Here is a 27,190-nt window from a genome sequence, read left to right as displayed (position 1 = left end):
TCAAATAAGCTTTAATAGAGTCTTCAAGTTTTCATCTTGATTTCTTCCATCCAAGAGTGTTGAAATAATGCTTAAAATCAATAATTAAAGCACAAATACAAGATTAACGTTTATTTTAATCAAAACTTAGCAAATAAATTCGATTTCAGACCTGGATTTTCACATAGTAAACTAAAACATCAAACTCTGTTAAATTGAAAACTAGTTAGAGTGATTAAATAAAAGGCTAATAGCTACCTATTACCAATAATGGACTCAATTTAGAAATTATCGAAAATCATTTCGTTTGAAGTTCCTGAATGTGTATTAGATATACAACATGCTCTTCAAATATATATTATTTTTTAATTAAAAAAAATCATATTTTTCATGTTTTTATAAAGTTATTCAAAACTAGTGTGGTGGATCTTTATTAATTTTGTTCATTCATGTTTTTTAACGTTTTCATCAAGATTTTTCATGACGTGGTATGGGTTGTAGGGATAAAGCATGAAAAAGAAGAAAACAAAATTAAGTGAGAAGGGGTTAGTCCTAATATATAAACTAACTCAAATTTGATTGAGAAATTTCTTTAAATTGATGAATGTATTTGTTGAATGCCTTGAATCGGACCCGTTACAAACAGAAAGGACGGGGGTCTCGCTGTTAATTCTGTATGTTGGGCCCAAGCCTGTTAGGGCGTAGCTTAGCACTATATATAGACGCTATGGCAAACCCTATTCTGTAATTCTGTTCTTGCCTCTCCATAATAAAACTGCTCTCCCTCTTCCCCGTGGACGTAGCCAATTTATTGGTGAACCACGTAAATCTGTTGTCTTGTTTTTCGCGTTTATATTTTCTCGTATTATCTCAAATTCCGCATAACAAATTGGTATCAGAGCCTCTCGGTTAATCGGTGTTCTTGGAGAATTCGAGATGTCTGCTTTGAACGTGAAAATCGACAAATTCACAGGGAGGAACAGTTTCAGTTTATGGCAGATCAAGATGCGGGCTTTGTTGAAACAGCAAGGTTTCTGGGCGCCGTTGTCGAAAGACAAGAACGCCGTCGTTACTCCTGAGATGGCGATTCTGGAGGAAAAGGCGCATTCGACGATCATGCTGTGTCTCGCGGATGACGTCATCACGGAAGTCTCGGATGAAGAGACTGCTGCTGGTCTGTGGTTGAAGCTGGAGAGTTTGTACATGACAAAATCTCTAACCAACAAGCTGCTTCTGAAACAACGTCTATTCGGTTTACGAATGGCTGAAGGTACACAACTCAGGGAACATTTAGAGCAATTGAATACTTTGTTATTAGAATTGCGTAATATCGATGTGAAGATCGAGGATGAAGATGCTGCCCTAATTCTGTTAGTATCTCTCCCAATGTCGTTTGAGAATTTTGTTCAATCGTTCATTGTTGGGAAAGATACTGTGTCGCTGGAAGAAGTCAGATCGGCCCTTCATAGCAGGGAATTACGGCATAAGGCTAACGGCACAAGTACGGACATACAGCCTTCCGGTCTGTTCACCAGTAGCGGAAAGGGAAGGAAAAACGGCGGAAAGAAAAATAAGCCGATGTCGAAGGGTGCAAAGCCAGATGATGTTTGTAATTACTGCAAGGAGAAGGGACATTGGAAATTTGATTGTCCGAAGAAGAAGAAGCAATCGGAAAAACAATCAGTTTCTGCTGCTGTTGCTGAAGAAGACACCAATTCTGAAGAAGACATTGCCCTAGTTGCGGATGAGCACACTCATCATTCAGATGTGTGGGTTCTCGATTCTGGGGCATCCTATCACATCTGTCCTAGGAGAGAGTGGTTCACGACTTATGAGCAGATAGACGGAGGCAGCATCTCGATGGCCAACAGTTCTGTCTGCAAGGTGGTTGGGACAGGCTCGATCAAGATAAGGACACATGACGGTAGCTTCTGCACATTGAACGAGGTCAGGCACGTTCCATTGATGACGAAAAATCTGATATCTCTCAGTTCTTTGGACAGCAAGGGATTCAGCTGGTCGGGAAAAGATGGAGTCTTGCGGGTCTGGAAGGGTTCAAATCTGATTCTGAAAGGTGTCATGCGTGGTACTTTGTATTTTCTACAAGGTTCCACGGTTACAGGTTCAGCCCATGTTGCATCGTCAGAAGTTCACCAGGAGGATATGACTAAGTTATGGCACATGAGACTTGGTCATATGGGTGAAAGAGGGATGCAAATTCTGTCAAAGGAGGATCTTCTTGCTGGTCATAAGGTTAAAAGCCTAGAGTTTTGTGAACATTGTGTCTTTGGAAAACTACATCGCAACAAGTTTCCAAAAGCCATTCACAGAACAAAAGGCACTCTTGATTATATCCATTCTGATTGCTGGGGTCCATGCCGTGTTGAGTCTTTGGGAGGCTGCAGATTTTTTGTGTCCATGATTGATGACTACTCAAGGATGACTTGGGTGTACATGATGAAGCATAAAAGTGAAGCTTTCCAGAAGTTCAAGGAGTGGAAAATTTTGATGGAAAATCAAACAGGGAAGAAGATCAAGAGGTTGCGAACTGATAATGGGCTGGAATTCTGCTGGTCTGAATTTGATCAATTCTGTAAGGATGAAGGGATTGCTCGACATCGTACAGTCAGAAATACACCACAGCAGAACGGTGTAGCTGAGCGGATGAATCAAACACTTCTGGAGAGAGCAAGGTGCATGCTCTCTAATGCTGGGCTAGATAGAAGATTCTGGGCAGAAGCGGTTAGTACAGCTTGCTACTTGATTAACCGCGGACCACATACAGGCATACAGTGCAAAACACCTATGGAGATGTGGTCAGGAAAAGTTGCTGATTATTCAAATCTGAAAGCTTTTGGTTGTACGGCTTACTATCACGTCAGTGAAGGTAAGTTAGAACCAAGAGCTAAAAAGGGAGTATTTGTGGGCTACGGAGATGGAGTGAAAGGTTTCAGAATCTGGTCTCCAGCAGAAAAGAGGGTTATTATGAGCAGGAACGTTGTCTTTGATGAAAGTTCTCTGCTTAGAACCATTGTGAAGCCTACAACTACGTCAGAAACTGGGAGTCTTGATAAACAGGTGGAGTTTCAAGTCATTCAGAACGAGAGCGATTTGAAAGAACCTGAAGAGGAGGATCAAGAGCCACAGACAGAAACTGATATTCCAGAATCTATGCCATCAGATATCCATCGGAGTATAGCTCAAGATCGGCCAAGGAGGGTTGGAGTTCGGCCACCTACGAGGTATGGTTTTGAGGACATGGTGGGTTATGCACTGCAGGTTGCTGAAGAGGTAGATACATCTGAGCCGTCTACTTACAAAGAAGCCATTTTAAGTTCTGATTCTGAAAAATGGTTTGCCGCTATGGGAGATGAGATGGAGTCCCTACACAAGAATCAGACATGGGATCTGGTCATACAGCCTTCGGGGAGAAAGATTATTACTTGCAAATGGGTTTTCAAGAAGAAGGAAGGGATATCACCAGCAGAAGGAGTCAAGTATAAAGCCAGGGTTGTTGCCAGAGGTTTCAACCAAAGAGAGGGAGTGGACTACAATGAGATCTTCTCACCAGTGGTCAGACATACTTCCATCCGAGTGTTACTAGCGATAGTTACACATCAGAATCTGGAGCTTGAACAACTTGATGTGAAGACAGCGTTTCTACATGGAGAGTTGGAGGAAGAGATATACATGACTCAGCCGGATGGTTTCCAAGTTCCAGGGAAGGAAAATCACGTCTGCAAGTTGAAGAAGTCCTTATATGGACTTAAGCAGTCTCCAAGGCAGTGGTACAAAAGGTTTGACAGCTATATGGTGAAGTTGGGATATACTCGGAGCTCATATGATTGTTGTGTCTACTACAATAGGCTCAAGGATGATTCATTCATCTATCTGGTGCTTTATGTAGATGATATGCTGATAGCTGCAAAGAAGAAGTATGACATTCAGAAGCTGAAGGGTTTACTTAGTGCTGAGTTTGAGATGAAGGATCTGGGAGCCGCTCGGAAGATTCTAGGGATGGAGATCATTAGAGACAGAGAGAGAAGGAAACTTTTCTTGTCACAGAGAAGCTACATTCAGAAGGTCTTGGCGAGGTTTGGCATGTCTTCATCTAAGCCTATTGATACCCCCAGTGCTGCCAATATCCATCTCACTGCCATGTTCGCTCCACAGTCAGAAGAAGAGAAGGAGTATATGTCACGAGTCCCTTATGCCAGTGCCGTAGGAAGTTTGATGTATGCTATGGTCTGTACAAGGCCAGATTTAGCACATGCAGTCAGTGTAGTGAGCAGATTCATGGGACAACCAGGGAGAGAACATTGGCAGGCTGTGAAGAGAATTTTCCGGTACCTTAGAGGTACATCTGACGTTGGTCTCATTTATGGAGGTGATACTCAGTGCTTGGTTACTGGCTATTCTGATTCTGACTATGCTGGAGATGTTGACACAAGAAGATCGATGACTGGCTATGTGTTTACCCTTGGAGGATCTGTCGTCAGTTGGAAGGCAACTTTGCAACCTACAGTGACTTTGTCTACTACGGAAGCGGAGTACATGGCCTTGACAGAGGCTGCAAAAGAAGGGATTTGGCTGAAAGGGCTGGTTAGTGATCTTGGTCTGCATCATGATCAGGCTATGGTGTATTGTGACAGTTTGAGCGCAATTTGTCTAGCCAAGGATCAAGTCCATCATGAGAGAACCAAGCATATTGACGTAAGGTATCATTTTCTGAGAAGTGAGAAGAGAATCAAGGTGAAGAAAGTAGGAACTGCTGATAATCCTGCTGATATGTTCACAAAGCCGGTTCCACAGAGCAAGTTTCAACACTGTTTGGACTTGCTCAACATCAGAAGCTGTTAATTGCCCTGCGGGGCAACTCTGAGGAAGAGGGGGAGGCCTGGCACTATCATAGTGCGTCTGAAGAATCTGTTCGGAGAATTCAAGTCAAGGTGGAGATTTGTTGAATGCCTTGAATCGGACCCGTTACAAACAGAAAGGACGGGGGTCTCGCTGTTAATTCTGTATGTTGGGCCCAAGCCTGTTAGGGCGTAGATTAGCACTATATATAGACGCTATGGCAAACCCTATTCTGTAATTCTGTTCTTGCCTCTCCTTAATAAAACTGCTCTCCCTCTTCCCGTGGACGTAGCCAATTTATTGGTGAACCACGTAAATCTGTTGTCTTGTTTTTCGCGTTTATATTTTCTCGTATTATCTCGAATTCCGCATAACAGTATTTTTGTTACTTTAAGATCGAAAAAGAAACTCTCTTAATAAAAGATTTATTTGGTGTTACACTTTGTATAGTTCCTTATATGTGATGTGAGTTGTATAATATATTGATTGGTTTTAAAATAGCCTGTTTTTTTTTTATTGATTTGAGTAATGATGTGTTTGTATATAAATATGTGAAATTATTGAACTGTCTTTATGATTGTGTCACGATCCTAAAATAAATATGATGACACTTGTCTATGACTAGTAAGACAAGTCAATCTCAATCCAACAAAAACGAAAGAAAAGGCGGAAATGAAATAAAACAGAACAAGAAAAAGGCAGAAAACTTATTCTCTCTAAACAATACCTCAAATCTAATTGTCACGTGTACATACCCCTAATGAAAATATTAAATTCGACAGGTAAATACAAGTCTCAGTCTTTGTTTCTTAAGTATAAAAAAGCTTTAAAATAAAAGAAAAAGAGGGCCCACAAGGATGAGAACCAACTACTATACCTCTCAAATCCTTTACGAGCCTCGATTGTCATGAGAAGAAGGAGAGATCACACGGATCCACGCTCGAAACCTACACAAGTGTAGAAGCAAGGGGTGAGTACCAGCAACACGGTACCTGATGTTTTCATATTATATATGTGTAATCAACAACACAACTTCCAATGCAAGTGTCTTACAATTGCGCAATAGTATACTTCTAAATTGATCTTCTAAATTGCATTGTCCATGGTTTATTTTGATTATTTTAGTTATATTATGATGTATTATGATTCAATTACTCTAGTTCTTGATGAATTAACCTAGTTTGTGAAGTAGATCATGAAAATGACCCAAGTCCCTAATCCTAGATTATGAACTAGTGATGAATTTACGTGTAGTGATGTAATTGACTTCATTATTGTATTAATTACTATGGTGTGATGATATTACACCCATTGTTGGGTTGAATTGGATGGTTGATGGTAAAACCTTGGATGATGTTTTGTGAAGGAGATTGGGTAAGTCTTATGATGTCAAACCTTTACTTCAAATTATGATTACTTGTGATTAATGATGAAGTTATATTGAAGTATACCTTATGATAAAATTGATTAGGGTTGGTATGATGTTGAGTTGAAATTTCTTGATTTATGGCTTGTGAGTTGTTGGCTAAGATTTAATGATATAAGGTTGGTGATGAATTGCCTATGTGCCTTATTATGATATGGTGATGTAAACGTGCTAACCTCACATGCGTGAATTGTATTGAAAGGACATACTCATGCAATTCCTATTGAGCTATGACTATGACTATATAAGGGGTAGACCCTATGACCTAAACTAAGTTATGGTTATTAATGAAAGACATTTCAAAAGAGACTCTAGCTTAGCAATGAGTGAACTAGAGTGAGGACTGTCCCTTCCCATATAGGGAAGGTAGTTTCACTAATGTACTCATGAGATCTGAGACTATAATGCATGTATCATAAAGAGGGTCCCAAATACATCTCCTAGTTCTTGAACTATGTTGCCCCCATAGTTAGTAATACTAGCTAGTGGTTCCACATAGGTGCTATGTTCATGTTTTGGTAGTACGTTGGCAAGTAGTCCACCTTCTTTCGGTGTAGGGTTCCATGACACCGGATTTCACATTAACTCATGTGTTCTATGTTGGTTAAGGCAAGATGTTCCCAAAAGGTAAAATAAAGTAATAAAGTGAATTCTAACTAGGATGAGATGAAGGGGTTTGGCTTATTTAGGTAGGGGTAGGGACTCTACCTATACATTGCACTAGTTAGCCTTGAGGGAAGTCTTAGAAGGATGTTTCTTATATGCTTATAAATGTAAATGATATGTATATGTTGATCTTACATGTTAATGACACTATGTGATAATGGTTTCACTTATGAACATGTGTTTGGTCTCTTTTGCTAAAGTATGATGATGTCTACTCTTAATGATATGGTATGTAAAGTTAGGCATTGCTTATAGATCTTGTCGGGTTTACTTGATTGAGTGAGGTTATGGGGCCTTACTTAGTCATTGCATTAGTGGACTTAAAGAGGGTGTATGAGTGATGGTCTTTCTTAGGTTATGATGTTAGGAACTCTTATGCATTCTTGTTGATATTTTAAGTTGATGATAGAGTTGTCTTGATTATGTGCTAAATTATGTTGATATGCATATTGACTTGACTAGATTTGGTATTGTTGGTTTTGTGATGTACATGGTCTTGACTTAAGGAATATGTGCTTGTTGACTTGTATTGGCTATTAAATGTGCATAAGGTTTTTCTTAAGTGACTTTGCATGCTTTTGAATAAATGTCCCTTTTTGGCATGATTTATATGTTGTATGTGCATATGATCCTATACTTAGTACAAGTGATGTGCTAACCCCATTTCTCCCTTTTTCCTGACATTTTAGGTTCCGATCGTTGAGGAGATTGTGACAATTTGCACGGATCATTCTCCAAGTGGGTATGTCCTCAAGTCCGAGGATGATGTCTTGTTATTACCCTAGTTATGTTTCTTTGTTGTAGTCTAAAGACGATCGTTTCATTCTATTTGATCCAAGATATTGTTGTAAGCTCTATGTGGCATTTATACATTGTGTAAAGCTTATGCCCATGATGATTCGACTCCATTTAAATGGTTTAATATGAGACATCCATTTTAAGACTATGTTATGTATCTTTTATATATATATATCCCTTGAGGATATGCTTAGAGCTTGTATAATTGATTTCAAGGGAAATAAGGATAGAAAATTGCCTTTGGTTGAGTTTTGTTATGACAATTTATCATTCATCTATATCCATGGATCTTTTTGAAGCATTGTATGGTAAGAGATGTAGATCTCCTATTGGATGGTATAAAGTGGGAGAGCCTTCACTTTTTGATCCCAAATTGACTTATAAGACTTTGGAGAAAGTTCATATAATAAGGAATCAGTTGAAAACAACCTATAGCCGGTAAAAGTCTTATGTCGACCATAGAAGAAGAGACTTAGAGTTTGAAGAAGGTGATAAGGTGTATCTAAAAATTTCACCTATTAAAGGAGTGATGAGATTTGGCAAGAAAGGGAAGTTGAGTCCTCCTTAGGTGGGTCCTTATGAAATTTTGCAAAGGGTTTGTAAGGTTGCATATGAGTTGACGTTACCTAGTGAATTGGCTTCGGTTCATCCGTTGTTCCATGTATCCATGCTTAAGAAGTGTGTCGGTGATCCTCAATCCATCCTTCCAATTGAGGTTCTAGGTGTGGAAGAGAGCCTTCTCCTATGAGGAAATCTGGTTGAAATCCTTGATAGACAAGTAAGGGAGTTAAGGAACAAGGAGGTGGATTTCGTAAGGTGTTATGGAAGAACCATCTAGTTGAGACTGCAACATGGATAGCCGAGGCCGACATGAAGTCCCGTTACCCTCATCTATTTGATAACAAAGGTTAGTTGTTCTTAATTAGAGTAAAAATAATTAGTTTATTTGAAGTTGCCTTGATTTTGGTAAAATATTGAAATATATGCATTGTTACGGTGAATAAGCATGCCTAAGAATCAAACTTATTTCAAAAATTCTCGTCTTGATTTGCACTTATTGTGTACTTGGTATGTTTTTGCCTTTATGAAATGATGTTGATAGGTTGAGTTTTGGTATAATTGACTCTTTGATTATATGTTGAGCTCCTGTTGTTGTGAGAAGGAAATTCCTCATGTAGTGATTTTGAGCTAATATGTGTAGTGATTCAAGTTTTGTATTGCTATGTCTAAATGCCATGATTGAGTCGTAACTCATGTTGATTATGTATGTTGTTGGTTGTGCTTCTAGTATTGAGTCTACCCTTCCCTTTAAAAGATTTTAGTGTCATTCGGGGATGAATGTTCCTAAGAGGGGGGGGGGGGACAATGCAATACTCCGAAAGTCTAAAACCTAATATAGAGCCTCACATGAGTTTCTAAGGTCTATAAACTGTTTTAACGTCAACAATAATGTATATAAGTCATTTGGGAAGTTTTAGATTCAAGACATCGAGGAACGTTCCTGACGTGTGGAGAATAGGTCAAAGGGTGCTAGTGTGCCTTAGCCTATTTGACAAGGTCTTAAAAGTCCGAAATTGATGAAATTTGGTGGTAAGGTGTCTAACGTGTATTAGAGTTGGTTTAGGGTCAAAATGTTTGGGTATGACTCCTCAAAGACCACCCTAAGGGTCCTTGAGGAGGACCCTTCCATTTGTGGCTAAAAGGTATCCTGAGACAATAGACATCGACGAAGGCAGGCGACGAGGCGTAGGTGGATCGACGGAGCGTCGATGCCTCCGTAGTTGAAGACCTAGCCATTTTCACAAGTCTCAGTCGAAAACGACTGACCTGCAGGACGGTTGGTCCCAAGGTCCGTCGGCTGATCTACGACCCATAGGTCGGGGTCTCGTTGGTCAGGTCTGCAACTATTCTGTGTAATTTTAAGTGGTGTCATTTAATTAATTAGGTGGTTAGTTAATTATTTAGGGGTTAGGAGAGGTCTAATTAAGTTAGTTAATGATTTATATAAAGACCTAAACTTAATTAAACTAACCTAACCCCCATATTTCCCAAAACACAGTTGCTCTTCTTTCTCTCTCCCAAATAGAAGAGCTCCATTCAAGGGCTAGGTTAAGGTCTAAGGGCAGCTAGAAGGTTGTTTTTCACCATAGACAATGCAATTTAATAGTATGCAATTTAGAACTATCATAATCTAACATTGCTAAGTGTCTTCGTTCATACTCAATCTCCACTATTCTTTTGGTCAACTCATCTACTTAAATTATCAATGCAACTAATATGAAGTCCTTCTCCACTCTTTTGTTTGCCTCAGCCATGTGGTCTAGAAGTTGGACTTCTATCATATAGGGCTGCTTTGCCATATCTTCTGAAATGAGTTGGTCGAGCAATATCTTGTTTTCGGGATCAAGATTTTTGTAGAAACAGTCCGAAAGGACTATCAGGAATGTCACAAGTTGACCCTTGAGTTATCAGCTCTTTAAACAGGTCTCATGACTCATGGATTTGTTCACCCTCCAATTGCTTGAAGTTTAGTATACACTACCGAAATATCATTACTTCTAATGGAGGGAATTCCATTAGCTTTTAGGTGTTACTCAGTATATTCACCCCCTTATGCCTCAAAGCACAACCAAACAAAACAAAACTGAAAGTAAAGTAAGTGAAACAAAGACTAACAAGAATAAAATTTGATCTCAACTAAAAATTCTCAAACAATACCACTCCCCATTAGCAGCGCTTATATACGCGTAATCAACGTCACAACTTCTAATGCAAGTGTCTTACGATCGCGCAATAGTATAGTAATTAAACCAAGGGTTGGATCGTTTCCACAAGCAGTGGTTGTGAGAATTAATAGAAAAATAAAATTAAGTTCTAACTAGTCATATCTAAAGACATTAACAAATACAAACATATTAAATCTAAAGGGTTGATGCAAGCGTCAAATATCAATGGGGTATTTTGTCACAAGTAAGTAAAAACAATGAAAATATAAAAGAGTACTAATATGGGAGGTGGGATTCTTGGGATGTGATAGGAATACGGTATAGACTAAATTATTGGTAGATGCTTTTAACGATAACTTGTTGAACATTTGTGACTAGGCAAGACTATAATGGAGGTAAGCTCTTTCTTGAGCAACTTACCCAAATCAAATGGGCTCCTTTCAAACACCCACTTGTCGCATGAAGAGCAGCCTCTGTCTTATCCCACTCACTCTCTCCAGCTATGTGTGTGGGAAAAAGGACTAGGGTTCACTCTCTCAGTTGAAACTCATGTTGACCCGATTCCACCAGCCATCAACTTAGTATTCTTAGTTTTACGACCTCTCTCTCGAGCAAGCCAAAAATACTGAGGTGAAATTATATTTGCAACTAAAACCCCATTAATTTCATACACAACTACTAACCAAAATCATATTTATACAACAAATGTTTATCCACAAGCAATACCCAACAAATAATCTAACCTATATTGACAAAATCACATCTCTAGAATTGTGATTTTAGCTAAACATGTACAAGAGATAGAAATTTATACAAAAATGAGTTTGAATTCAAATGGGTATAAAGATTTAAGTCTTGTTACAAGTCAAAAGTGAAGAATCCAAGAGACCCAAGACCAAATTCTTGGAGATGAAACTCTTTGAATCTTCAAAACCCTTTTCAAATTTAGAATTCAAAAATAAAAGCTTAAAATTCTATCTGATGATAAAAACTACGTACCAAGTTAAAACTACTAATGAATAATTATAGTTTTCAGAATGTTGTGCTGTAGTGGATCACTCGCCGCAATTAGTCGGTATCGCTGAACGAATCGGCGATCCACCCTTTGGTAGCTTCATCGCCATCTTGTGTTAGCCTACATCATCTTCATATTTTGGATCATTGAGCGACACAGTACTACTTCGTGAAACTACTCGGCAATGCGCCAACTGCTGATTCTCTTTGCCGATGTGATCCTTTCCTTCGAAGCTTAGCATACTGTAGCAAAAGGCAATCTTCAGACCTGTTGGCGACTCGTCAAGTTAACTCGGAGATCCTCAGGCTTTCATTTCTTCGTTCTTTTCAGCATTAGTGTTCCTTTTTGTCAAGTAATAATGTCCATATTTTCCCTTAAATTCAGTACCTGAACCTCAAGGTTATTTATCATTTATTGAAACAAAATATGCATTGAAGGACAGTAAACTATCAAAATAGAGCTCTAAATGAGTCTAATTTGTGAAATCATCTGTACCCAACAAGCAACCTACTAAACAAAGTAACTAGCTATAAAATGAATATCCCCAACTCATTAACCGAACCTCCTCAAACTACAATCTGCATTACAATAAACAAGATTTATTATGGCAATATTTAGCGTCTCTGTTGCTACAAAAGTTATTATCTGGTGTCGACAATGAAGGCGTCGCAGTAGATAAACATTTAGTGGCAAGTTTTGTTAATTTGTCACTAATAGGCATTGCTAATTCTCAATTATTTGTTTGCGCTATTACGTAGGAAGAAAGCTAGTCTTAATGGAACATTCTAGAGATATATGGAGTATTTCCTTGAAAGATTTTAGAATATCATGGGAAGTCCTTAGGACATTCTAATTATGTAGAGTATTCTAGAATGGAGGCTTATTTGTAAATATGTAAGGACTTGCATGATAATTATTAGTTTCATATTAGCCCGTGAGTTAGTAATATAATTAGAAGGGTATTCATTTGTAAAATATTCAAGCAAAAATCAAGAAATCTTCCACTAGAAATTCTCTTGTATCTTTTTTCATTTTCTTATTGATCTAGTGTTAAAAGGCTCACTTGAGCTTGCAAGATTGTGAAAAATTCGTGAGCGAGTTGTCAAGTGCTACATAATGTTCTTAAAAGAAGTTCAAGTCTGTGACATAAGTCTCAATTATCTTTAAACATGTCTTAACAATCAAATTCAAAATTTGATTTGCACATCGAATATGCATAAAAATTTCATCAAAAAGTAAATGATTCATCTCCTTAAAATGTTCTATCAATAAATTTGAGATGTCTTCATTATAGCGTGCATTATCTAAATTTATCACAAATTACCTCTTCTGAATTTTCCATTCTGAAAGAATATTGATTAATTTTAACCTAGAATAGGATCATTCTGGAGAAGAGGCACATGATTAAATATCAAGATTCTATTTAAAAAATTTAACTAGCCTATAATCAGATGTCAAACATATTTTATTAGGAATATCAAGAAGTTCATCCAATGACTATTTCTTTATGATTCTCATAAAACTTATTAACATCAACTCTTGTCGTATTTCTTGAAATTATTTAACCCTAGAATTAAAAAAAAACATGAATATTTCTAATCCCTTGATATTCCACAAAATTAAGCAGATACTTATGCCTAACTATAGCCCTGATTATCTTTTTACGATATTGTCTGTGATTTATTTGTGTACCTTGATTTATTGCCTCTTTTTTGTGTTTTCAACTGATGTCGATTAAACTTGAAGTTTCTAAAGTTGAGTTTATGTAGCAAGACAGTGTCACATATTAACATTTTGCTCGTAATCTGTAATCTGCAATCTTCATTCATATATGACGGCAACTTCTTAAAAATAGTTCATGCTTCAAATCTTTTTCTTTAGTTTGATGAACTTGTGGAGCTTTGAGCCTCTGCAATAGAGACTTCATTATTATGATTCATAACAAGCGTGTAAAATCTACAGAAGAAAGACATAAAATCAGTACATCAGTTGCTCTATTTTCATAAATTGATATGAGTTTGAAGCAGTAGTTGATTTCTCATATTAAATACAACAGTCCTCTATTTTCAAACCATCAATTTTAAAATCAAACACATTTTCATATGGGAGAATTGTAATTTTTCTAAAGCATTATGACTTCAAAAGATTGTGACTTTTCTTATGAGACACGACAAACATATGTCCATATTTCATACTATCCCTTTCTAACTATGAATAGTGAAATTTTCTTTCAATTTTAAACATATTTCCTTAAAAGTATGAACTCCTCAACTTGAATGTTAAATTATTATAATAGTCCCTAAGTTGAATGTTTAATTACTATAGTACTCCAACTAAAAACATCCAATTTAGAATATCTTACACATATTATATTATGTTATATCATATTATATTTAAAACAAACACCTTTTCACCTTAACAAGTTGCAATTTTTTCGAGTAAATACAACTTTTTTGAAGGGTTATGACTTTTCTGAAGGGTTGCAATTTTTTTGATAAGGCACAATAAGAACATGCTCATAGTACCCTTTGTTGGATATAAATGTTGAGTGGATTCAATTTTTTATTCTTTTAATATTAATTTATTTTTTATTAAAATGTTTTCCTCTTACTTTTTTTTATGTGTGTTTTCTCAATACTTATTTTCCATAAAAATAAAATTGCATTATTATTTGTGCTAAAAAAATTATTTCAAATTTTTGATCTTTTCAAGTATTTATATGATTTAGCATGAAATACATGGACAATACATGTGCTTGAGAACTAGTTGGTATAAAAGTAACAAAAAATCAGCTAAAACTTATTGAAGTGTGAAACCCTTTGAAACCTAAAAGAAAAGAAAAGAAAGCTTAGGATTCGTTCGACCCCAAGCATGGTCGTCTCAATAAGTTTGGGGGTCTAAAGCCAAACGTATACAGAGTCTCCATTTTTTTAGTTGACAAATATAAATTGAATAATTATATCATACTCCGTGTAATCATACAAATGAGGTCTAGAGAGGCAGGATACTAGCATTGTAAAGTAAGAATGTAAACAATGTAAATTATTTTCAATGAAAATTTTATAATAGAAAGTTAGAATAATAAGACATGACTTAATTTTTTGAAAAATATGATAATATTAAAACAGTGTTGTGATGAATTTGACAAGTAGATATAATAATATTAAAATGGTGTTGATTAGTGTTGGTGCTTGAAATTTGAATAAGACACCAAAAGCAAATTTGATCTTTTTATAAGTACACAACAATAGATTTTACATAATGTAGAAGGTTTGAATATTTGAGATCAGACTTTAGAATATTCAATAATGAAAGAATAAAAAATAGTGACAAGAGAATAAATAAAAGTAAGTATAAGAACACAATACGGAATGGTTCATAATAATCGTTAAAATATAAATGAGCTGGACAACAAAAGAGATAGTCTCATGCGGAACTAGAAAGGATACTACAATTAATTATCGGGATAATGCCCAAGTACCTCCTCCAACCTATGCCCAAAATCCCAGAGACACACTTATACTATACTAAGGTCCTATTAACCCCCTGAACTTATTTTATAAGTAGTTTTGTACCCCTTTTCAGCCTACGTGGCACTAGTTTGAAAAAAAAGTCAATCATCATTGGACCCACAAGATAGTGCCACGTAGGCCGAAAAGGGCAGAAAATTATTTAAAAAATAAGTTCAGGGGGGTAATAGAACCTTAGTATAGTATAAGTGTGTCTCTGAGATTTCGAGCATAGGTTGAGGGGGTACTTGTGCATTATCCCTTAATTATCTATATAAGAATCTAAAAAAACTACTACAATCAACTAAACAATATTCAATTTCTCAATTATATTTTCTATACAAAAAAATCTTTTAATATTTATCGATGTAAGAAATTTTCTAACAATATATATATATATATATATATATATGGGAGAAAATGGGGGGCCCAAAAAAATTGGGGCCCCAAGCGATTGCTTTAGTGGCCTTATGGTCGAGACGACCCTGACCCTAAGAATACTTGGGAAAATTTTTGAAAAAACTTGGGAAGTGGTGTTTGACTATGTAACTTGGCAAATCAAGTTTCCCAAAACCAGCAGAAAACTACTATTTGAGTCAAGTCCTAATATTTTAGATTTTTAAGAAAATTAAAAATTACCTTAAACTTTTATATTTTAGAAAAAATACCCATTATTTATTAATGAAAAAATACATAAAATCCCCCCCGAACTTGGCGGGAAAACTCACTTTAGCTCTTTAACTTTAATGGTAATTATTTACCCCATAATCTCTTTTCAAGTGAATTAAAATACACCCTAATATAATAGTACCAGTCTCACAATGGCAAGTGTATTCCACACGCGCCATGTCATTGCTACGTCAACGCCACATCAGAGTCACGTCATTGCCACATCAACATCCCATTCAACATATTTAAATTTTGATTTTTAATTCTTTTTTGTTTCTTTTTATTTACTCAAAATTTTGGAAAGTAAAAAAAATCTCAAAAATTAATAATTAATATAAGAAAAATGATCTCAAAAAAAATCAATTGAAAGAGATTCAAAATATCAAAATCATTCTCACAAGAACACTCAATTTTTAAGACACAAAATTAAAACAAATAAATATAACAACTAAAAATTTAATTTGAAATGAAAAATTTATAGAGTTTCATTGAAAAGAGTTTCAAGTTCATCACATTCAAACGTTGCCATAAAGACTAATATTTAATTTGAAGCTAGAACAAATTGATAATTTTCCAATTTTTTCTTGTTCATCAGATTTTTTGAATTTATTAATAGAAATTAAAGGAAATGAGGGTGGAACGGGACGTCTTGAAGAAGGAGAAAAAAATATGAAAAGTATAACAAAGAAAAAGAAGAAGAAGAAAAATGTGAAGCACCGATATTGGAAAACAAATAAAGAGGGTAGGGGGTTCGTTGGGGGTGGGGGTGTCGAAGAAGAAGAAAGGGTAGTTCAAGTGGTGGTTGAGGGCGAGAGGGGTGGATTGGGTGTGAGGAAGATGAAAGGACGGGATGTGGGGGTGAGGTTGGTGGTACTAAAAGTTAGGGACGGTAGGGTATGAAGAAGATGAAAAAAAAGATTATTGGATAAATGAAAATAATTGGGGTCCACTAATTATTTTTTTTCTTTAATTTTTTATCTTTACGCGCCTCTTTTTTTTGACTTGCCATGTCAGCGATTTGGTGTTTTTGATTCACTTGAAAAGAGATTAGAAGGGTAAATAATTACCCGTAAAGTTAAAGTGCTAAAGTGAATTTTCCTGCCAAGTTCAGGGGGATTTTTTTGTATTTTCCCTTTATTAATTTCAACTAATATTGTTACTACCTCCTCCGAAAAATTTTGAGTTCTAATTTGATTGATAAACTTGAGAAAAAATAACAATTTGTGTTTATAATTTTAATTATAACTGAATCAATGAAAAATTTGAGTATGTGATTAATGTGTTGTCTTGCCTATATTTTTATTCTGTTATTGTTTTTCTTTTTTCTTTTTTCTTTTTTAGTGAAATTGTAAAAAAAAAATCATTCAACCAAATAGCATACATACACTGCTAGTTTGTTTGGACTCTAGAACTAATCCTCGAAAGATCAACTAGCTATCCATATATTATATTTACAGAAATTTTTTATCCACACAGGGTAAGCATTCAAATGATCAAGAATTGACTTCTACTTCAGATTCAAATGTCCTTTTGTTTCCGGTTGGAGACAAATTTTCTTTAATGGCTTGACAAAAAGTGTGCACTATTGTGAGAATCTGTCTTGAATTCCTTTAATTTCATATATAGTAGACACTTGTTGCTTACAAGCAATCAGTAGTTTTGCGAGCGCTCTACTTTTATTGCCTCTTGTTGACACCCATTGTAGCTCATCCTCCCAATTTCCTATCTGACTAGGCCCTTTTATCCATGTTCAGAGTGCACCCCATATGTTGGTGGAGTATTCGCACTTGGAAAAAGATGACAGGATAATTTTGTTATCTTTTATAACGGAATATGTTCATTATAAAGTAATAATGTGAATGAATTTTTAAAACTTTATAAGCGTAAATCATATTTTTTGGAATAATTAAATATTTTTAAAAATACTAGAGGTCAAATTTATGGCACAATTTTACTAAAAACCTGACTCAAATATTATTTGACAATAATATTTGAAAACCTGCTATCAAACACTAGCTTAGAGAGAAAAAAATAATAAGAACTTGGGGTGTGTGTTGGTAGAAAATGTTTTTCAATTTTTATTTTTTACCTCATCCACCACTAGGTCCCCGTCCCCATCTACCCCCAACCCCCTCCCCCCCCCAAAAAAAAAAATTAAGTTTATTTTTTAAAAATATTTTCAATTTTAATTTTATTTTTCACCACGACCCATCCACCCAACCCAAATGAATTTGAGTTTGCTTTTTAAAAATATTTCCAACTTCAAAATTTCATCTTCACCTCCTATCCTCGACCTCACCACCCACCCTCTAAAAAAATTTTAAGTTTTTTTTTAAAAAAATAGTTTCAACTATAAAATTTTATTTTTTTCACCCCAACCCTTGACCCCTCCTCCCCCACCCCCCAAATAAAAAAATTGTCTTTAAAAAATATTTTTAATTAAAAAAATTATTTACTATTCTAGCAAAAACAAAAGATATTTTTCAAAGCCATTTTTCACTTCATAAATCAAACACTAAAATTATTTTTGAAAAATATTTTTTATTTACCAACCAAACATGAGAAAATAAATCTAAAAAATTTACTTGTTTTATAGGAAAACATTTTTCTTCTACCAAACACACCCTTGATTGACTCATTTTTTTTATTTTATATTAAACCCATAAAATAATTGATGAATTAAGTTCAACAGAGCTAGTTTCTAATAATTGTAGCAGTCGAAAATTGTATACTCAAAAAATAATATATATATATATATATGTCGGATCAATTTGTATTACTTTATTGCTAAGTAATTGACCAAGAAATACGGCGCCATACGGAACACTTTACCTTCGTTCATATTCAATAGACATCTTAATCGAATAAAATTAATTAATTCTTTTCCATTTTAAACCTCAACAATTAATATGATTTTAGAACTTTAAACAAATTTTGAAGATAAAAAATTTTATTTTTAATAGATTAATTAATATAAATAAAAAGCATATTAGCACAATTGATTAATTTATTAATAATTTTTAAATCAGTATATAAAATATAAAATATTCATTTAATATGAAATGAATAAAATAATTAAGAATATAAAGAAGTGAAAGGTGGCATAAATTTTTACTCAAATTGCTCAAGGCAAGGAAAGAATAAGGGACCATTTGGTCACTTCAAACGCTAGAAGCTCCTAATAAGGCCCCCATTATTGCTCCCTTTTTAAAAGCAAAATGAGAATAGAAAAAAAAAAATATACTCCATATGTATATAGTGGGACTAAATGGAATAATTAAAAAAAATATATCATCATTTTTTTTGCCTTTGTTTATGTATGTAGAAGATTTTTATTCTCCTTTTTTAAGGTCCACCTATTCCAAGGGCCCAATTTATAGTATAAAATTGTTTTTAGGAAGTAATGCATTTAAGCTTTTCTTTACTTAGTCAAGTTACGTATACTCAAGGCTGCAAATTAAATGGTGGATAACCCTTTTACATATTTAAGAATATTATAATGCCAAGCTTTTGATACTAAAGACGTTTCCGTTTATTTCCTAACACCACTAGTTTGGTACGTTCGACATAAAAAAAAAATACTTTTTTCACGAAAATTTTTCTGTTAGAAAGTTAAAAAATAAAAGATAATACTTCAAAAACATTTATATGTATGCTAATAAAACATTACCAAAATGAAATGGGGTGGGGTGGAGGGGTAATAATATGATCAAGAGATGATAGATTAGGGTTGAAGACGTTAGGTGGATGAGAACAAGACAATGCACATGGAACTTATTCTTATTCTTATTAAATATATTATTTTCTTTAATTTGAAGAAATTTATTTTTTAGAGAAAATATATTTACTAACCGAGATGATTATTTTCTTCAGTACCAAGCACACCATAAGTGTATCGTTATGGTGACCAAGGAGTACGCTTAAATAGTTCTAATTTTTTAACTTTAATCAAATGTCTTAGAATAAGTTTAACATCAACCACCGTAACTTCAGAATGTATTATATTTTTTATATTTCATATTAAATTTATGAGGTAATGTACCTGTATTAAGAAAAATATTCTATAATATAATTTACTCATAATTTTAAGTCATAATTTTCACTATTATTTTTTATAATATCATAAATATAACTTTATAGATAATGGAATTTATCTCCTGTAAAATTCAGAACTTCAATAAATAAAAAGCGAATATGAAACAAATTCAAACATCCATTTTTAACTTCAAACAATTAATGGGGTACCTATAAAGAAAAATAAAGGTTTATTATAAATTATATGCGGATTATTGTAATATTGTCATTCCACAAAGTAGGAATGGACATCTGAAAAACCACTACAAGAAAATAATTTATTATTAATCAATATGACCGGTATAAAATATGGTACCTAAAAGTGCAATACAATTATTTTCCTGGTTCATATTACTTGTTATTTTTTTACTTGACTGTTAAACCTTTCAAAAAAGCTATCAAATATGTCGAAGCCTCGAATAAAAATGTCTATTTAAGCTTTAAACTTGACATGACACCTCGAATTGACAAGTGACCCTCCTCAAATATATATATATATATATATATATATATATATATATATATATTATCTTATCTCTACTAAGAAGTAGGAATCTGAAAGCAATAAACCAAAGATGGTGAGACAAGGCAAAAGCAATAAGGAAGTCAACACATTAGTTCACTTATTTTTTTTTCGGGTGAAGGTTAAGGATATCAAGATATCATCATATCTCCTATTCAGAGAATATGAAAATGTCAAAAGAGAAAAAACATTCAAGGCCATTTTTTTTGTGGATATCCAAAAGTAATTGAAGTTCCTGAGAAAACAGGAAGCAACATATTATTTGAGTAACAATGTTTCGCTCAAATCACTGTCCAAAACAAGATTCACGATTGACATACTAGTGTTCAAAGAAAAAATAGGTGAAAGTATCGACATGATGAAACTTTTGAGATATGTGAATATTTGCAATTACATAATATTACGTTTTCCTAGAATTAAAGACATTTTAAGGTCATGAATAATATACAATGAATATCAGAGAGAATTTGAAGTGAAATTTACCAAAATATTCATTGTTACGTCACAATTAAAGGAGGTTGACATCGAAAGGTATCCGTAAGTCACATCAATGTGAAAATCAGCATCGCTAAAAGGACATTTGCATTATATCCCTAGAGGTGGTGATATCATTGGTGAAAGGACCTTCCACATAGTATTTGTAACATATCGTAACTAAAAATAAGCTAGGAAACCAAGGACAATCATTTTTGAAAATAAAAAGAGAAATCTGGAAAATTTCCAGCTTTCAAAAGTGAGTTTTGGTTATTTTCAAACGACCATAACTTTAAGATCAAGAGGACTTTAGATGAGTTCTTTATATGGTTGAAAAGCTATTGAGAAGTCTTTCCAACGCCACTAAGTTTGTGCAAATGCAATGTCGTATGAGGGAAATATGTCTTTCGGAAGTTGGGCTGTTGGACTGAGAAAAGTCCAATCCGGATTTCAGTAAGGACAAAGTTGTCTTTTCACCCTAGTATTTCCTAATTCATTTTAAGGGTTATTTAGGGTAAATTCCAAATCTCAATTCATTTAACAAAAACTAAGAACGGTTAAGGTTGGGGAGAAAAGAGAAAAGAAGAGGAAGATCAAGAATTATCCAAGAACGCCAAGATCGTTGCGCGGATTTCGTCGGGGGTGATCCCTATCGAGGTATGTGAGATCATTATGTGTTGGGTCCTTTCACCCACACACCAATTTGATTCAATTCAGCAAGTTACAGTATATTGAATGATGGATATGAGAGTTCTTGATGAAAATCAGATTTAGTTCATGTTTTCGGACTGTTTTTGGGGTCTAATCTATTGGATAATGAGTTATTTAGAGATTTTAAGTGTTTGGGGGGGGGGGGATCCATGTAAATTTAGGAGGTTTAGGGATGAAAAACGGAGAAGAAAAGTCGGAGGTCCCGCCTGTTACACCCCGGGGCGCCGCACCTGCCATAGGCCCTCAGGGCAGGCTTTGTCTGACAAGCCCTGGCGCGCCACGCCAGACAGAGCACCTCAGACCAGAGTTTGTCCGACAGGCTCTGGCGCTCCGCGCGTCTCAGAGCATCAAGACCCCCTAGAGATTCCATTCTTTTCCTATCTTTTCGTACTGGTTCCTAAGTGATGTACCTGTCATTCCTAGTTGATTTCAACACTCTAAAGTACGTTTAAACATCATGAAATCATCCATAAACATGAGATCATGATCCTTGAATCCATAATTCAATTCAAGGGAAGCTAAGATCAAGGTCAGAGAAGTTAAGAAACAAGTCAAAGTGAGTTCTTAAAATTTTCAAAGAGTCTTAAACAAACATATTAACTTTGTTTAAAGGCTCAAGTTAGAAGTTGAGCAAAGAGTAAAGAGTTGAGTTAAATTCTCAAAAGCTATAAGGGAACTAAATATTTCCTAAGAGTTAAGTTTCAAGTTAAGTAAAGAGCAAGAGCTGAGTTCATTTCTCAAGAGATATAAGGAAACTAAGTATTCCTTAAAGGTTTACAAATGTTTTCACATTTAAGTAAAATGAACTAAGATCTACAAAAGAGTTTTGAACAAAAAGGGGAATATTGATTCCAAAAGGAACTTTTTAAAGCTAAAGGGTTCAGTAAATTATCTCAACCCAAAGGATGGAAGTTTTGCTAAAAGCATAACCTAAATTTTTTTGGGAGTAGTATTGAGCACCAATGTGGGGATGTGATTTCATATTAACTCAAGTCTCCATGTAAACCATAAAGCCATCACGGGTTTTAACGGGTCATACTTTTTAGATGATCACGTAAGTTAAGCTAGTGGATTCACTAAGTTAAGTAAAGTCCTATACCGATGAAAAAGTATAGAATGGTTCTTGGGCAACGTGAAGTAAAACGTTGTATCATCACTTAGGCTCAAAGTGATGGTTGTCGGTTAGAGAATCTTCCACAAAAGTTATATTACTTTCATATATAAGTAAATACGAGTTTGTTATTGCATTTCTTTAATAAACTAAGTTGTTTTTATGGTTTTACAAGCTTTATATATATTACATGTGTTTAAATTGCTTTGTATACATACTTTGAGTTGAGCAGACCCAAGGTAAATTCATCTTATTCCCTCTCAAGCTTAAGTCGTTGTATAGCATTCCAACTCGCATACTCGTACATTCAATGTACTGATGCCAGTTGGCCTTAATCATTTTATGATGCAGACGCAGGTAACCAACATCATCATGTAGCGGACCGTTGATCCAGTTCAACACTCTACAATCACTTGGTAAGCCTCCTTGCATTCCTGAGGACATTCCTTTTATTCCTTTTCTAGCTTAGTTAATTAGAATGTTGTGGGGTCTGTCCCAACATCCATCTCAGTCAGTTAAGAGGCTTCATAAAAAGTTAGTAGTTCAATTTTGGAGTCTAATTTATCTTATATTTCATATGTTCAAGTGTTGAGACTTAGTGTCATTTTGACCAAGATAATTATTTAAGTTATTTGATGATAATGCTTTTAATTCTTTATCTGAGATGAGTATAGTCTTTCGCTATGTTAAGTAAGTCAGACCAAGGGTTTGCCCAAGGCCAGCAATGGTCGTTGGGTGCCGGCCACGTTCAGGGTGTAGGCTCCTAATGGGAAAATATTATATCATTGTCGATAGGGTCATCCATATTATATTTTTAAAGGTGGTAATATCATTACCAAGAGGGTTATCCATATCATTTCCCGAAAGATCTAATATGATTGTCGCGAGGGCCATCAACATATTGAATTGTATTAACTCATCATATATAACGCCAAAACTGAAAGAGATTGAATTTGAGAAATATTTTATAGATCACATCAACTTCGAAAGTGTCTTATATTAAAATCATTGTCGACATGATCATCTATATTATTTTATCAAAGGTTGTAATATCATTACCAAGAGGTCATCATTATCATTTCCCGAAAGATGTGATATGATTGTCTCTATGTCTATCTACATATTGAATCATATCAACTCATCGTATATTACATCAAAATTGAAAGAGGTTGACGTTCGAGAAATATTTTATAGAACACATCAACTTCGAGAGTGTTTTATTTGTTCTATATCAATAAAAAGGGGGCTGACATACCAACATAGTAAAGACAGTACTTCACTTTCTAAGTTAAAATTTCTGTTAACTAGTTTTTTTCAGTATTTATCGAGAACATCTGAGCGGATGCATTCTCAATTAAATCACATTTGCAGATGTCATAAAAAAATGCAACAAAAAATAGATTTTTTTGTTAGCGAAATGAGACATAGTCTATAAAGAAATATCAGACTCTTTGACGTGAGTTAAGGAGGGATATCCACCATAATCAAATTACACCCTTATCAAAAGACAGGTAGGTATTTTTTGAGGAGTTCGATAGTTTCAGTTTCACATATTAAAAATTTTCAGATTCTCGTTATAACCAAATCTTCAAATTCGAGTGACAATGCACCAAAAATTGTGAAAGCTATATCCATGTAAGTTTACAATTCTGGGTGTAAAGGAATATACAATCATAAATAAGATGTTAGAAATTTATTTTTCATACTCAATTTATTTGTTACTCTTTCTAGATCAAAGTTTATCTTATCATATTAGATTGTCTTTCCAACTGATTGAGTAAATTATAAACATCATGATTCCTGATTTCAAGAGATATATAGGTGGGAAGGATGTTCAAATTTCAATTGTATTCCATCAATCGATCTTAATCTTATTCCCAAGCCTACCAACGTCTGTATAATTCAAAATTGGGAAAGCTTGGAAATTCTTCTTAGATCGGTGCCAAATCAAACGTCTTTTACAATTATAAGTGACCTGAATTCTCACGTGACTTGAGATATGTAGAAAACTCAACACCAGGGCTCCCACAATTCCTTAAAACCATATGGATCCTTTCTTTCAAGAGATGAAAATGATTTCAATCAAAATTGAATTCGTCCATTTTCTTTGCACAAAATCTCTTTCATTGATCCTATCTAAAGAAGGGCAGTTGTAACACCCATTTGACCCTATGCAATTTGTATTAATTTTAATACTTCATAAACAATTTGAAATAATTGGCTTTGAAAAATCTAAAAATATATTTATTTTTTTCCAAATAATTTGGTTAGTTTTTATAAATAATCATAAAACTATATATGTTTATTCTAATTTTCATGTTTCATATAAATATTTAGGAAATAGCCTCAAAAATATTTTACAGGTTAAATACATTTCTTTTCTTTAAATTAGTTTATTTTATATTCATGTATAATAAATTCTCTATTTTAAGTAATAAAATTATATTTCGATAATTATAGTCTTATTTGAATTAAGAAGATCATATAATTAATCAATAATTATTCATCTTTTCAATTTCGATCGAATTTACTTAATTGATTCAATTTGGCAACATTCTAAATTCAATTGGATAAATTTCTAATGCAATAGATCATTCAAAACAGCTTAAATTGCAATCCTTTGGCCCCTTATGTTTTTAAATATGGTTTCCTCTATTCAAATGCTTTAGAACTGCGTATCCTAATGATTGAAGTTGCTTTGATGCATAAATGTTAGAAGTATTAATATTGTTAGGATTCTCGAAAATACATTTTAGATCAGAAATTTATTTGAGTATTTGAAACTTATGATACATGTGAGGCAAGTTTACCATGAATATGACTATTAGTACATTGAATCTTGGTCTATTTTTGTTGCTCAGATGAGTTTTTTGTTCTATCTATTTTTTTTTTAGTTGTTGTCGTTTACTTGTTGTCACCACACTAAGATATATATTAATCACAATCATTTTGTATGACATTAAATATTGATAGTATCCATTTGAAACTACTCTTGAAGTGTCATTGATATATTTCATGGTTATGTCCTCTAAATCGAGTGATTATCCATGTAAAATCTCACAACTCAGCTCTTAAAAAAATTGAATAGTTTGTCGTAAGTATATTAGCTTGAACATGGTGATGTCCTACATCATAATGCATTTTAAGATTCTTCAACAAGTGTATCAAGGGTATTTAAAGTGATCTAGGGTCATAAGGGACCTCAAACACCAAGCCAACTTCAAAGCATTCCTATCGGTCAAGTTCTTGAATGAATTAATATTGAAGTCAACTTCAAACGATCATATCTCTCAACATATAAAGTGTTAGGTGACCTATGACCTATCAAATTAATGTTCTATGAGTTTTCTTTTCAACGCCACCAAGTTTGCATAAATACGAGTTCAGAGTAAAAGATTATGGTCGTATTACTAGAACATGTCTAGATAAGAAATTCAGCAGGGACACCTACCCATTCAGTGACTCGCTGAATGTTTGGCGAATCACCTCATCAAAATGTCCTGTAAATCTTCAATCTTTGACTATTTTGGGAATCCGACGAATATTCACTACAAAAGGGGTCTTTTTGTGGAGGGTTTTTTTATCGATTTATGAGAGTTTTTGACCCACACAAAATTAATTGAGGTGGTTTTAGAAACTACCACAATTACCTATGCCACGAGCATATTAGTGACGATTTGATAGATCCTCCATTACGTCCGCCACAAAATGAATTTGCAATTTGTGGTGATTTTTAAAATCAATTTTTGGTAATTCGTAACCCCTTAAATATGATTTTAGAACTTTAATAACTACAGATAAACAAGGGTTTATAACCCACACAATATAGTCTCAATATCTTATTTAATTCTTTTGAAAGGGGTTTTACCATTTTTTTACCCTCCCTAGGAGCTCCCACCCCTTTGGCTCCCTTGGTGACTCGAACTCGCAACCGAAATCCTACGCTTTTTGCTCCTTTGGTGACTCGAACTTGCAACCTTTGTGTTGAAAGTGAGGGTTGCTTACCATCCAACAAACTTCTCTCGTAATTAAGAAACTTGAATTTTGTTATATAACATAGACTATATTTAAAATATGAAGTTACAAACAACATTAATCTTAATTCATAACAAATTGACACAATTAGTAACTATGTTTGATAACTTAAAGTTTAAAACTTTAACAAGTGATTTCACATCAAACAAATATAAAAGAGGTAATATAGTAATTTTGATTATAGTGATTTGAGTTTATTATTTTTATTTTATATTTTCTTTCATCACAACAAGTTATTACATAATAATATTTTGTTGATATAGTATTAGATGAATTTCACATTTTAATAAATTTATATTCATTAAATTTTAGATAAAGATAAAATTATACATTCATATGTAAAAATAATGTTAACTATATAGTAATTAGGTCTTAAAAGAACATCCTAATATTTAAAACATGTTTTTAAGTCAAAAATTAAACTTTAAATGTACGTATTCAGATTTTACATCTTAATCTTATTAAAAATAAATGATACGTAAATCATCTCAAATGATTTCTCATTTGAAAGTCAAAACATGCTACTAGTACCCTATGGTGAATGTTCTTATTTTTTAATCTAACCTAATCTTGTATGACTACACATCCAATATCCACTATATATATATATATATATA

This window comes from Solanum pennellii, chromosome 4 (assembly GCF_001406875.1).
Source record: "Solanum pennellii chromosome 4, SPENNV200".
Taxonomy (NCBI): Eukaryota; Viridiplantae; Streptophyta; class Magnoliopsida; order Solanales; family Solanaceae; genus Solanum; species Solanum pennellii.
Note: the sequence above shows the minus strand (reverse complement) of the source record.